This window comes from Columba livia, chromosome 5 (genome assembly GCF_036013475.1).
Source record: "Columba livia isolate bColLiv1 breed racing homer chromosome 5, bColLiv1.pat.W.v2, whole genome shotgun sequence".
NCBI classification, from domain to species: Eukaryota; Metazoa; Chordata; class Aves; order Columbiformes; family Columbidae; genus Columba; species Columba livia.
In genome coordinates this window covers 61,168,274-61,183,913 of record NC_088606.1, presented here as the reverse complement: position 1 = coordinate 61,183,913, position 15,640 = coordinate 61,168,274, and the positions used below count along the sequence as shown (strand labels likewise).

The window sequence follows — 15,640 nt, the reverse complement described above, 5'->3', positions numbered from 1 at the left end:
TCTCCGAGTGTTTACAAGAGGGCAAAACCCCTTCAATTCTCTTCCACAGGCCTGAAGGAGACAAGGAGAGGGAACAGTTTCTTAATGCATTTCATTACATTCTTCATTAGTCAAGGAAGTAATTTCATGGTTTTAGAAATCAAATAATGTATTTCTATATATCTTTCACTTCCTCTCCTGCTATCTCCCATATAGCCTCTCTCCTTAATAATAAATGTGTCACTAACAACAACTAAAAAACCACACAGTACATGAAGAAGAGATTCCTGAACTCTACACAAAGGCAAATATCTCAAAAAAAAAAGTTTGCTTTTGTCAGGTTTATGCAACACAGTAAATAAATTATTTTATACCAACTACCAGCCAAGGCTGTGATTTTAACTTATGGACGCAGATCCCAAGAGAGAAAAGCAAGCAACAAGTTGAGATATTCTTCAGGAGAACAGTATAGCGAATAACTATACTCTTAGCATGAGGGTGTCCCTTCAAGCCTTTTAGAAGAAAGCTTTGTTTATTCCATTTTGGATGTAAGTTCTCTCCAAGTTATTCCTAATACAATGTGATGAAAGCATCAGTTCAGCCCAGGAAGTTAACCAGGCAAGTAATTCACTCTGTATTCTATTCAATGACTTCTATAGATGTTCAAGTTCAAAAGCATCCAAGAAAAACCCCACAACAACACACAAAAAAAAGCCCACAACAACACACTTGCTGTTTCTACATGCAAAGACTTTAAGGAGCTGTGTCCTCTCTACATATCAGGTGTGAATGCCATATCACATACAGCTATACAGCAGGCAAGTCATCTACAACTAATGCTACAGATATTTGGCCAAATGTGCAACAAATTTTTTAGGTTTTCTTTATCTGTGAAGTCAAAGCCAGTTCATAAAACACAGATTTTCTCTAGCAGAAAAAGCTGCATCATTGGAGCACTCTTGGTTCAAATGCAAGCAGGAGCAATCCCAGCTTTTAAATACCACCCCTGCAAGAAGACAATGAACCTCCTGTCCTTCTAGACAAACTTCAACACAATCTGGTGTGCTTTACACAGGCACGTTTAACTTTCACACAAAATTAAGAGCATTTGGATTCCCATCAACTTTTTGAGGCACATCAACTGAAGAAAGCAGTCCATCTGATTTTTCACACATAATATATCAAAGACAAATACATATTTTAAGCCTTTACATCCCCCTTCAAAATGGCCACTAATCAGATCTCACTTTTGAAAAGCTGATGGGAACCAATAAGTGCTACTCACAAAAACATACAGCATCCACAACAAGTTAAGGAATTCAGTATTGGTGCAAGGAATTCCAGTCACAAAAACACTGGGGTTTGTGTTGTTGGTTTTTAAAGCAAAATGCCTGCAATTTCATATTAAAAAGTAAACACTGCTATTAGGAAAACAAACAACAAATAAATTTGACTAGTTTCTCTCTGAAGAAAGAGGAACAGTATAAACACAATAAAGGATTGAATGTGTATTTTTTAGTAATATCTACTTTAGTCTGAGCACATATACTTAGGGCTGACTTTCAAGACCCAGTCCAAGTTCTCAAAGTCTGATTCTTTTGATTTAAATGTAAATTGGATCAGGCTCTTGACTGTTTCTTTCATAATACAACAAAAAATGTTTCAGTTACCTCTGTAGAGTTGTACCAGGTTATACCAGTACAAAGATTTCATTTCACTTTTCATTTTTTCTTAAATGCCACTCTGTTCAGATTCCAAACTGACCTTTATCTTTACACTAATAGCTTTTCTTATCAGCAGCAAAAATCACTACATCTTCCACACAGCTGATCTGTCGCTGTGTTTGGACTAATCCTTTACCCTAACATTTGGTGCTGACTATTAATAAATGAAGAACTAACAGCAAAATAATTACCCTTTCACCAAGGAAAACACTGGTGGCCTCCACAGAACGCTCCCACCATGACACACTGTTTTTCCCTGTATAATTGATGCAAATGCATAACAGAACACTTATGTTCCCTGCACTGACTGTCACCTTCACACACATACTGTCTCCATGCTATGGGAGATGCAATAGTCCACTGCAAGGGGTTTTTGTTTATTAGAAACAACTCTCCTTTTAACATCAAACCATTTCTTTTTATTGTGACATGAAACAGAAAGCTTTCTTTCAAAATGTTACAGATACTCGTGGTGTATAACGTTATGTTTCATTTCCAAATAAATCTGAACCTGCCAACAAAAGCAAAAAAAAAAATGTTTATTTCTAGCTTGTAGATATACTGTGTACGACTGAAAACTGGGAAATCTTTCTTATCAGCAAATGCATCATAAATTACAGTGCATAGAAAAATCCAGCATTTCACCTTGCCTAAGCATATAATTCATAGAATATTGTAGATGAAGGAGCAGAGATCTCTCTTCTCCACTACCAATAAATTAACCTCCAACTTTGTTTTATACATCTGCCAGCACAACGGTGAACTGAGGTGTTGCAGGCGCCATTGTGATGGACTAAGGAAATGCTAAGGTCTGTTGCTTTACCTCATCAATCTGGAACCCAAATGGAGCTTTCCCTGAAGGTTGCCTCCAAACGCATTCCTGAGGAGCACTGACTGGTGACCAGAGCTGCTGGCTGGAAAAAAACAAGTTGTGCAGCATAGAAACAGCGTTAACAGCTCTTCCCTTAGACGTGCTGCCTCTTTAAGGAAGACTTTTCACCAGTACCGAGTGAGGAGCTGATCTGTCCTTGCGGCAGATAGAATATTTGATAGCAAGGCTTGGGATGGTGGTTGTTTTTTGTGGGTTTTGTTTTGGTTTTTAATTAAAAATTCAGTATTTTCACACAGTAGTTTTTTTCACCATGTTATTCACATACTAATCAAAGTGAAGAGTCAGACTATACACAGGGTAACGCAACCACTAAGAGTCCTTGCTTGGCTTTCTTAACATATACAGTAGAAAGTGCCATGGAAGGACCTTCCTTCCCCAGAACATGTGGCCCTGGATGGAGCTTGCCAGCAGACATGGCTTTTTCTTCTCAGCCTGTTCAGTGACCCTAGGGAGCACCTTCCTGCTTCACTTTCTTTTTCCACAGCCTAGAAATGACAACACTTGCTTTTTTGTAGAACTGTAAGATTTCTAGTAAAAAAAAAGACATTAAAGAGACAATATAAATGTCACTATAAGGAATTTTTTTACTGACAGAAAGATTTAGCCGAGTTCTATCTATAACAGAGGCTAATAACAACAAACATTATTTACAAAGGATAAATTAAACTGTATAAACTGTCACTGAATTATCTAATTGGCATTTTCTCTCTCCCAAATGCACTCCAGATTAAGTACACATTCACAGCAGCTCTTAAGTCTTCAAACTATTTATAAGTCTCCTAAACACAGAAATAATGTATTTACATCAGGATTAATCATCACTATAATTTAATTAGCATTTGACAAGAATTGATTTGGCAGAACTTTTTCCCCTTAAAAATAGGAAACGGCCATAAACCAGGGGAATGGCCATAAACTAAACACACTGTTTTCTCTCTCCATCTGCTTCTGGTAAGATGCATTCTTCAACTGCTAATTCAGTCAAGATCTCAGCTTCATTTATCCAGTTAATTAGAGTCAGATGCTGACAACATCAAGATCATAAATCAAATCTGGGTATGCAGGCAAAAAGAAAACTGCTGCTGACACCAATGTACATGTTTTGATTTCTTACAGACCTACATATGAAATAAGAGGATAAACTAGTGCCACACTGGGAGCAGAATTACAATTAGATGCCATAAAAGATATGTCTAAATGTTATGTACTAAAGCACTGACCTTGCAAACACACCCGAAAGTTTGGTCTAGAACCTTACGCTGCTGCCAAGCTGCAGGGGAAACTGAAGCTGGGTCTCCTACTTTTAGGGCTCTGGCTCAGCTAGTAAGACTGATATAAAAAGTTGTTTTCCATCTCCTTCAGTTGTGTTTCAAAAGACAGTGGTATTGATCTCTGTACGTTGTGGAGAGCAAACCACTCACCAAACCACTCAGCAGAACCTCCCAGAGCACACCTCCACCTAGAGCCCTGGGATCCAGCCCTAAATGCACCAGACTAGTAAAGAGGGGAACAGTTTGGGGCATGCAGAAATATGCAATTCTAATATGTACAGAACTTCAAAAATCAAATGCAGTGTGCAGTCTAGACATAGCTTGAATTAAGCAGCACATGTGCTGGAGTTTTCAAGATCACAGTTTTGTTCTCTTGGGCAACCAGGAGATGTGCATGATCCCACTTAATCTCCTTCTTGTACTTTTTTCCTATTTACTCTAAGGCATCACATCTGTGTCACCAACAAAGAAAGCCAGTCATAATTGATGCTGATTCAGAAGTTACCAGAGTAGAATATTCTGCTGCCACTAAGAACTCTGAACAGATTGAGCATATGCCACAATACTAAGAAAGCCTCAAAACTAAGAGAAAAAAATGTTATACTATACAATTTTCTCCCTGAAAAAAAGGGAAACAAACCAGCCCTCAGTTCTAAAGAACAGAACAAGTTATTTCAGAGCATAAAGATTCAAAGGACCCTAGGGCTTTCCATTGAAACCGTATAACAATGTTGAGCATCAGTTCTAAAATGATCTATATACACAAAGCATACACATTGTTTAAGGATATATAGACTCCTGGGTCACTTAGTCCAGCTTCAAACTACCAAAGTGTTTTCCCATATCTTTGATAATATTTCATAAGCAAGACTATTTCTTTCCGGTCTACTTTAGCAACAGAGCAACAGTCAGTTATACTCAAATTGACTAACCAGATATACTCCATAGGCAATCAAAAGTGATTTTTCAGAATACTTTTTTTCAGGTGGTAAGGGGTTCATTTCAACCATTCCTAAACTTGACAAAAGCTCCTCTGGCCGTGAAAATATGCACTATACAATGGCATCCCTCAGCATGCGTTCTCAATGTATCTTTCCTCAAGGTCTTGCAACTTCGCCACATTTCAAATCACACAGTATGACCTCGACAATATTAACTTACCCTAGAGTCAGTGATTTTCATTTTACAGCCTAACAGCTCTTCATCAGAAACACAGGAACTGAACATCTGTTCTGGGACTCCACAGCAACATTTTTGTCTTTTGAGCATCAGACTCAGAAGTTTTAGATACTCACCCAATGCTGTAATCTACAGGATCAGGAAGATCACAGCAAAGGGTTATATGACCATTTTAACTATAACTGTGTAACTCAAAGGTTATGTTGGATACCTGGAGAAATAATAACCTTATCCAAAGCTAATATGCGTTGGAACAACCAAAGAAACAAAAGCAGAATTATACAGAAAATGACAGTTTCTCTCTGACTGCCCCAATTCCACACTCATACCATGTGGCACTCCTATCCCATCTTTCTCTGGATATGTGTTGACAACAATTCAACTGCCTTGCCTTAAAGAAACTTTAACAATCTCAGTCAAACCTCTTGGCAGTAAGGGTGACCAGCTCACCATCCACTCTGGCAGGTACCATAGCCATCTGTTGTTTGATTGCAGGACTTGAACAGCTCAAGCAAGAGCATAAGAACAGCAGCTGAGGTGGGGAACATAGGCAAGAGCAGGCCAGGTGGCACAATCACCCTGGGAAGTGACCACACTGGATCCCGCACATCGAGACAACCAAAGGCCAACCCTTCCAAAGGGCAAAAAAAAAATCACAGTGAGCTGCAAAATCTTGCCTTATATGTAAGCCCATGTCACCAGAGAAAATACTAAGCTTTAAGAGGAGTGGACACAAACATACTGATCTATGTGGACCAGTCTTCCTCGGCTGGAAAACTTGTCCCTGAGAATTGTAGGAGAGTGTCCTCCCACACCATGAGCTGGTGGCAAGTCCTGCACTCTCAGATGAGATACGGCTTGTGGATGGCTCACATATCAATAACTGCAATGCTAAACTGAGGCCTGTCATCACTTCAGTCTCCAAGGCAATATTCCACAAAACAAACTGAATAAACTGAAATAAACTTGTGATATCAACAGATAACCCAGAGCAGTCCTTAGCACTTAATTTCAGTCCAATGGTTACACATAGAGCTGAAACAAAGCCTTACTCCTACCTCATGTTTACAAAACCTTGTTGTTTCCAGGCTTTGGTAGGACACAAACACCTCAAACTACCTTTTGTTTTCAGAGACAAAAGCAAAGATCACAACCAATTCATCCTCAGCATATCCTTAGTATTAAACCACAGTGGACATTTCCACCAATGACCTCAAGTATTGGGGTTTTTTGGTGGCTTTGTTACAGCATCTGTGATCCACAAGTATCATCTGTAGCAATTTTGTCTACACAATATTCTGCTAAACAGAGTTATTTTCTCAGAGCTGGACTTGCTTTAATAAAATACAAAGCTGTCCCAAAACTGAAGAAAATAAACACAGTAAACAGCTTTGTTTTGACCTGGCTATATATGTTACACCAGCCAAGATGAGAAAAAGGGGTAACCCTGTTAAACTCTTATTTTCCTGCTGCAGCTACTTAATTTATCTTTGATATCTTTAGTAAAGTGAATTATCTGATTTAGTACATCTGTGTTTCTATTCTTACACTTGAACAAGGATTATTATACATTAAACAGTGTTTACATGAAAACATTTTTCCCATTGGGAGCATAACTGATCGTTCAAAGATACACGTTACGGATCTGAACGTGATTTTTTGAACCTCTCAGGTATTTATTTATTTTACTTTTTTTAAAAAAAAGTATCTAAAAGCTCTATGTGTTTACTTCACAAGCCTCACTCCTCCTGAAGCTAAAATCTTAACCTCCATAGTATTTGACAATTCACTCAGACTTCAATATTTATCTGTTCTTTTTAACACCTACATCTCAGTTTTTACCAAAGTACCAACTTAAGCTATGAAACAATATTCATTCCAAGCCAGCAAATGATCTCATTTCATACGCACATTCTCTATCTGGGTCCAAGTCCCTACAAGGAGAGTAACAATGCAATTTCCTGCAAAAGAAAGCCTCCAAAATTAGTCAGGCTGACAAGAAACTCAGATTAGACTTGGCAAAAGGTACACAAAGACTTAGCCAAATTGGCTGTTTCTGATTTCTAATGACACCTAAAACCATGTGTAAGCCACCCCAGTTTTACAGATCATAGTCCCAATGAAGCAAACCCCTGTTTCTTTTCCAGACTTATTCCCTCCCCCAGTACCACAAACTAGAAAGGCAAGAACAGTTCTACAATAAAGTCCTTACTGAGTTATTATAAGTATTACATATAAAAATGTCACTGTTGTATAGATATCCAGCAATGTCACAAGATCCACACACCCCACCCCTGTAATCATAATTCTGCCAAAAACCACAAGTGAAAAATTTCATGCTCACAAAACACAAAAACAGTGTTTCAAAAATTATGATACTTAATGCAAACCAAATTCTATTCTCCATGCGAAAGGTCACCCTACAACATGACTTACATATATTGCCATTCTCTACAAGAAAGTAACCTAAAAACACAGAAGGAGGTGCACAGTAGGTGCAGCAATTCAAAATTATTTTAAAATGCATGGGCAAAATCTATATATAAGTGTGTTCCACTACAAATGTGAATAAACTAAACTGGAATTTTGATGAATGTGAAAACAATCGAGTTACAGTTATCATGTTACAGATTATTAGCCTAATAGGGACAAGTTAAAACTATCTACAGCACCACTGAAAACAAGCTGAACTTGCATTTTGAGTTGATATCCATTTTGTTCACTTACAATAAGGGTTTACTTGGCAGAATGCTTTCATAACATCAAATATTTTTCACTGGTCAACCACAAATCATACCGTATCACCTTCCAAAAAAAAAAAAAAAAAAAAGACAACAGAACATTAGGTAGGTTTAGTTTGCAAAACTTCTTGCTGGATGTTACTATTTTGGGGTGGGAAATTTAGCCAATAAGGGTTTTGTATGTTTTTGTTCTTCTTGCTTATTTTTGCACTCTACTCTTTCATGCTTACACTTTGCCTCCTTTTACTTTAAAACTAAAGGAATGTGATCTAACTTGCACTGCCCAGGACAGGGAAGAAGAGAAATCATCAAATTCTGCATTCCTAGAATCCAGTGTTCCCATAGTCTAAGACCCTTGCAGGGATCTGAGATAGAGGATGCTTCAGTAGGTTTGCTTTATTTTCTTACTCTTTGGTTGCTTTTCCAAGCGAACACAAGAGGGCACAGCTCTTGTGCCATCTCAAACGGCGTTTATATTCAGCATACATCAAACTAAAATCACTTCTTCGTATGTGCAAAACTCACATGCCAAAATAAGGTTAAACAGCAGACCAGAAATCTTACATACACATCATTTCAGCTACTACGTGAAAACTAAAAGGCTGTGAGGGAAATAGGATTACCATGAGATAACTGTAAATCAGGAACTCAGAGAAATGTGTAACATGTACAGGTTAAATTCTCTATTTCAGGAAATCTGACACTGATTCAACCAACATCTGAAGATACTGAATACAAAGCATCCTGGAAAAGGAAACACAGAATGACTCAGGAAAAGAATCGGCCTGATAACAGCAGGGAAACAAAATGAGAATATAGGATTTTTCCCTGCATTAATCCTTTGAGGCCAAGTTTATCAGTTTATTTTTAACACAATGACTTGGGGTTAAAGAAAAGGCTGAGGTTGGACTATTTTCTGTACTCTATGATAGTAAATCTGGTATTCCACTTTAATATTTTGTGCTCCAAGATAATCCAAGGCAATTTAATTATGAAAAACAGTCAATAACAGAACAAGGCTTTGCTAAGTTTAAAAAATAAAAAATGAACTGTGTAGGGCAGGAGAGCAATGCATGTATTCAGAAGCTACATGCAAGCACCAAAAATCTAATCAGAAGTCAGGGGCTGATAAAAAATACTGGTCAGAGTCAACTGTTAACACCGCTGCTGCAGCTTCTGCTCGCAGCTCAAGCACCTTCTAAAAATGTTTTCTCCCAGTGCAAAATAACAGGTGAAAAGCACCAGGTATTTGGGCAGCTGCTGCACCTCAGGCACTGGGGTTTTCATCTGAGCATCTCCAGCCACAGACAGACAAACCCCACTCTGGTGTGGCACCACCAGACTCACCAAAACCACCCTGTTCCTAATAGCAGAACGGCAATACCCTCAGCAGGCAGGTTGTACCACTTCACTGAGTTTGCTGGTGCACCTCTTGCTGTATCAGTTGAGTTATTTACAGCGTCACACCTGCCTTCAGGGGAACCAAAGCCATGAGTTCACCTGCCCAAAGAACCATGCTCTTACAACACATGGTAACGCTATCAGTAAAAGCGACTTCGGCTTTTTGCACGTGTTGATGCTTCACATAAACAACAAACTGCTCTGCCTTCTTGGTTTAAAAGCACACATCTCCATAGGGAAGGTAAAGCCCAAGAAAACCTGCTGTGAGGTCTGGATGAAAAAGATAAAGTCTGAAAAGCAGCTCACAAGAAACATGAAAATGAAAATAGGGGCTGACATCAACCCTACAGTTGAAATCTTGTCTAAAAATTACTATACTACACAGACGTGATTAGAGCATTGATTCAATACACATTTTCTATCTTCTAGGATACATCACAAATCCTAAACCAGCTTGGGCTCTAAAATTTAAAGCTTTTTTAAAAAAATGTTGATCTTAACACACTGTTTTTTCCTGAATAACTACTTCACTATTAATTTTTAAAAGTGGGAATTTGAATGGAAACACACTCCTGCCATGGCATTACTGCCAATGAGACATGATACAGCATGGTTCAAATTCAGCCTTGGCTGTAAAAGTTTTTTTAATACATCATAACTTTACCAAAAAACAGGCAAGCATTCAATTATGGAACTATGCAGAAAATTACTACTGCTGTGTACTTTACTAAGGACTTTTTGCTCCTGGGATCTGAATAACACACACTTTGCTGTGACTGAGATAAGTTACACTAAGCAAGTAACAATTAGTAGCAAAAAATAACATTTTCCTCCTTCTTTCTTAGTATTATTTATATTAGCAAGTGCACTATGTCTGTTTGTCCTCAGTATAAAGACACGACTGAAAAATAAAATGGTTCTCGTGTAAAAATGATGAAAAACAGCTCTAGTATGTCCAGAGCCGAGTGCAGAGAGACAGCAAGATCAGGAAAAGAGAGGACAATATGGAGAGGAATTAATAAGTACGTCATCACAACAGAAGAACAGACTGCTTCTTCTGATTAAGTTATGAGCCGTCGTGTATAATTTTAAGCAAAATTATCTTAGATTTCAAAACCAACTTCCAAAAATTACAGCCCAACAAAATATGAGGCACATATTGCCGTTTGCTTCTTGCCTACTTCAGTATTATGATATAAATTTGTCATAAAAGCAGAATTATTTTGTAGTTATTTTCAGAAGTTACCATTTGAAGAGTAGTAACAGGCTTTAAAACAAAGCAAAGATCACATCAGCCTACGTGAGTTTCTGGCTCCATTCTCTGAAATGCTATATGTTATTGCGCACATGTTTGTTTTCATCTGTCAGCTTGGTTTATTGTTAGGGAAGTGCAGTATCAGCTGTCTCTTCCCTGCCATCAAAGCTACTTCGTTAAAGTTAATTGTGTTTGACTTTCAGAGGATCTTTTACCAAGTTAACATAAAAACTCCAACTCACCATTATTTTTCCAGCAGTAAAGACACCAAATGGATGTACTCCTTTACCTTAAAAAAAAAAAAAAAATCTATTGCATTAATTTATTGAAAGCATTTAGAAAATACTATTTTTCATCTCCTAGATTACTTTAGCTGTGAGCAAACTGTTAACCACACACCATCAGATGGCAGAGCACACTGTTTAATGAATATCTGCTGTGGTTTACAGAATGTTCCTATGCAAAGGTTCCTGTGCACCTGCAGCAAATGACTGTGCCTTCTCCTTCACTCTTTCATATGGCTGGAACACAAAAGGTTCCACTTAAATTTCAGAAGAAACTTCTTCTCATTGAGGGTGACAGACACTGGCCCAGGCTGCCCAGGGGGGTTGTGGAGTCTCCTCTGAACACATTCAAAACCACCCAGACACCTTCCTGTGTAACCTCATCTGGGTGTTCCTGCTCCGGCAGGGGGATTGGACTGGATGAGCTTTCGAGGTCCCTTCCAATCCCTAACATTCTGTGATTCGGTGAACTACTCATGTTAACCAACATGAAACAGCCAGCAACACCCTGCTGAGTGAACACATTATGATAGTCTCAACTAAAGAACATTTAGAGTCTCTAATATTTATTTAATTAATAATTTCTCCTTGGTTTTAACTAATTATAAGTTGAGAAGTGTTTGATAAGCTGTATTACTTTGAAAACTTTTCCTACACTTTCAAAAACATGTTCCCTTTTATGACGCTGTCACTGGGGTTTAGTCTTTTTGCATTTATATGCCTCCCCCTCTCTATTTTCTGCAAGATGCTGTAACTACGTCTGATTGCAAGAATAAGGGTCTTTCCAAATAACTGGTGCGATTTGGGGTTTTGTTTGGTGTTTTCATTTTAGGGGGGCAGAAATACTGGTCGTACATTTTATTAGTTTTAATCAGAAATCAGCAGTTCTGTGAATATCTACTATATTAAATAATAATTTTTAGAACTGCAGGAACATAATCAAACATCAGCACAATTTATGCTGGAAAAATATTTGTGTTTAAAAGCTGTTTGTCTAAATAAAATGCTGCAGCTTTAAATAAAAATCTGCTAACTTTCATAAAACTACTTAGAAACTGAGCATGTGGGGTTTAGTATAATACACATGTATCCTATTAAGAGTAAAAATGTAAAGACAGGACACAATCACCAGGAACTTGTTCCTGTATAACAAGAATCATCTTAAAAAATAACAACAACAAAACAAAATAATCAGTGTTTTTTTAAATATTAACACAGTTTCAGATATATTACAATGGTCTGACACATTCACAAACATTTGTTAATTCTAACATATGTTTGTGAGCTCAAATACTAGAGGACCCAAGTTCAAATCAATTTTAATCCTAATATGTGAGATGTGCTGTGAAAATCTGGTGTACCTCAATAATTTGCAGTAAAATAAAAAGAAGTATTTTATGCTGTATTAAGAAACATCCAGTCTCCTAAAAGATACTACAATAAAATATTGTGAAAATAGAGAAGATTCATCTAATGTCTACAGTACTAAAATTAGTAGTTTGTATTGGTTAGTTTTCCCCACGCACACACCCCTTTAAATACGAGAAGGAATTTTTCACCATCAATTCATACCTGAACAATATCAGTACCAACTTTTCAACATGTAAAAGCGCATCAAGAATATTCATGGTCTCTAGGAATACATAAGGTCATTTAACTGCTAACTTAGCATTGGTGAGGAGCCAGACACTAAGGCAGGTGTGCACATCTCTGCAGCATTTTACTCTATTTTTGAAAATAGTATATTTTTCAATACACTCTTCATCTTAATAAGTATGTACATATATATGTGTATGTGTATATAAAAATCAATTGAAGTATACAGAATCAAAGTCCAGAGAACAATATACCACTACAAAAAAACCTGAGGTATATTTCCTTAATGATCCCCTCCATGTGAAATTACCAAAGGCAACAGGGTTGAAAATAAACTATGTATGCTGCACGAATCAACTATTAAGACTTTAAAAAGTCCAAAAAGCATAGACCTCTAGACTGTGGCTACGAACACGAATGAGCACCAGCCCTGGTAGCCAGCACAAGGGGGAGCAGTCGGGTAACGTTAACAAGCCTTGTGACCATGGGGAGGTTCAGATGCAGATTTGCAGAACCTGCTGCTCAGCCTCCTGCAGAGACAGCTGCTCTTCAGAAACACTCTAACATGCCCTCGAACAAGCATCTACCAAAAAACCCGAAAGCTTGCTCCATCAAAAGCACCCTCTCCACACACACGCTCTGAAACACCTTTGGCAATTCAACCATGCCGCCTGATGTGATGTCTGCAGCTGTTACTTGAAAAGCAAAAAGAAAAAGAGTAATTTCAGCTACAATCTGGTTGCTATTTTCCCCTCAGTTCCAATGCCCAAGTGTTTGTGGGGAAGAGAGAACTTCCATATTATTATCTCACTTTGGTAATACAGCAATGCTGCAAATCAAGTGAATTACAAGACATCAGAGAGTATCATGTAAGTCTCTATGTGCCCCTGCATTTAGATTCATTTCAAGTATTATAAGAAAACACTAAACGTCAGCTTTTTCTCCACCCTGGGGGGCCTGCTGAGTTGCAGTGCACATTGAAATATACTGAAAGGAATTTTTAAGTCATTTGCCTTAATGAACTTTTGGTGTGTTACTGACAAAAGCGATCCTCCTGCAGAAATCTGGAATGAGATCCTCAACACGAGCTCGTTGTCACAGTTCACTGTGATGTTCTTCCAGACTAGTGCAGCTGCAGCACTTCCTGTACTCGCTGTCTGGAAACCACCTTCCCTGGTACCCAGGACTGTTTGCTCTTTAGAACACAGAATCCTTTTAGCTTTGTATTTGTGAAACACAAGATGTCAAACGCAACCACCTTCCATCTCTGACCAGCAATCTCTGCTGCTACAACTAAACACCATTTCAAAAAAAAGATAATTAGCATGAAAAAAAAAGAGGTAACCTTCCACACTGAAGTGCCAAATGCAGACTAACTTTAAATAAATAAGTAAATAAATAAGCAACCAGATTTGAAGCAGTGAAACAGCCAGAGAGATCACTTCTAATCCAAAGCTTCAAATAATAACTGTTTTCTATGTAACAGATATACTTTGCAAATGAATTTATACTGTTATGATATCTAAGTCCTCATAACAACTCTGAGAAAGAAACTATAGAATAGCAGACAGAAAAATCCTCTATCCAGCAACCACACTTACTAATACTTATTCTACTTTTCAGATAACTTTGTAAAAGAAACTCATATGTGCAAAACCCCACCCAAATTCCACAGAAGCCAGTGTGAATCCTTCCACAGAAGCCTGAAAGAGCTTCACTGATTTCATGGCACTATTCACTACACCACAGACAACAATCCATCCTTTAGCATTTTGAAAGCTACTAAAATACTAAAGCTTTACACTCAAATAGGATACAATAAATAAATTTTTAAAACCCATACCTTGTTAATTCTTACATTCAGTTTTATATAAGCTGTTTCATAAGTTGAAAGGATCACCAACAGAGGCAAACTTTAAAACCATTACTCTGCAATACCTGGAAGCAACTTTTATCTCTGTAGAACTGCTGAAGTTAAATATCACCAGCTGAGATCATGATCATCGTTAAAAGAAATGCAAGACAATCCCTTCAGTGCAGCAGAATCTGAACTGCAGGTTCAATAAATCAGCCCGTTAGTTTAATTATAAAGAGCATATTTATAGTGGAATCACTCCAAAAAACACTACAGATAGGCCAATTAGTTACAATCTTCCCTCAGAATAAAGTGAACATAAACTGTATTCTTTACTTCTGTAGGTTACATGAAGATTTTTATCTGGAAGAAAACCTTTTCTCATTTAAATCCACATTGTCCTTTTTTTTTTTCTTTTTACTTACTACACGTTGTTGTTAACCAAAGGAAAGATTTAAGGGTTTTTAACCGAAGTATCTGTTGGAACTTCCAAGTAAAGCTTTGACAGGGCCCAGCTTGCCAAGAACTGCTCTTTTTATACCAGTAAGCAAGGAAATCTATCCAGCTTTTTTTTTTTTTTAAGAAAAAAGACATTTCCTTTGGAATTTATTTTCTCTTCTAATGATTCTGTGTGCTCACTACCCAACACAAACACACACCTTCCCCTGAGGGTGGGACAGCGGTGGTGACAAGGCCCCCAGATCACATTTTACCCCCTCAGGATACAATGCCAGGCATAGGGGCTCGGCCAGCCGGGTGTTCCCGGGTGGTGGTTGTGCCTCCACCCATGACACTGTTTCCCCCATCATCCACGGGTTGTTTCTCATTGTTTTTGTGTGGAAGACCCAATGCTTTTTCAGAAAAACCATGGCCTCCCATGGGTACGGACCTGGTGCCTGAGGCGGGAGGGGGAGCACAGGCACTGCCAGAGAGGGCTGAGAAATGGCCGGGGTAGAGAAAAGGTCTTAACCTTTGAGTGTGTGTTTTAAGGAAAGAGAAAGTCTTTTTAAGCCTTGCATTTGACCTCCTTATGTCAGGGAAATGCTATAACCTGAAGGACCACCCTTTTATTTTAATGGATAATTTGTTCTAAATACGTTCATCATCAGTATGACAGACTGATAGATAAATAAAATGAGCACATACCAAACTATTCATGACACACTTTGATTACACAGTACCCTGTATGTTATACTGACCGCTTGTTGAATCCAGTTCACACGATGATGCTGACATCCCGCATACACCTATGGAGAGAAAAGACCCTCATTTTACCCAGTCTAGATGGTGAGAAGTTAGATAGTCGCCATGCTGATCCAAGACCAGTTTAATCAACAACAAGAAGCAGATCTGTAGTACACAGTTATCTGGGGATTTTTTTCTCTATAAACTATGTTGTATTACAGTGAATGATTTGTACAATCTAATGAGAAAGCAGAGAGTGTATCAGAGCTAGCCCAGCT

The 15,640-nt window shown here is 38.0% G+C and overlaps 1 long non-coding RNA gene across 1 annotated transcript in view; it reads right to left on the bottom strand.

The window, feature by feature from the left end:
- LOC135579701 (uncharacterized) overlaps positions 1 to 14,244 on the bottom strand; it is a 64,894-nt gene extending 50,650 nt beyond the window's left edge. The window contains exons 1-2 of the long non-coding RNA XR_010473303.1: positions 14,166 to 14,244; positions 10,685 to 10,731 (exon numbers count right to left, since the gene is read on the bottom strand). This is a non-coding gene — a long non-coding RNA (uncharacterized LOC135579701). The remainder of the gene's footprint in view (positions 1 to 10,684; positions 10,732 to 14,165) is intronic.
- Between the last annotated feature and the right edge of the window lie 1,396 nt (positions 14,245 to 15,640).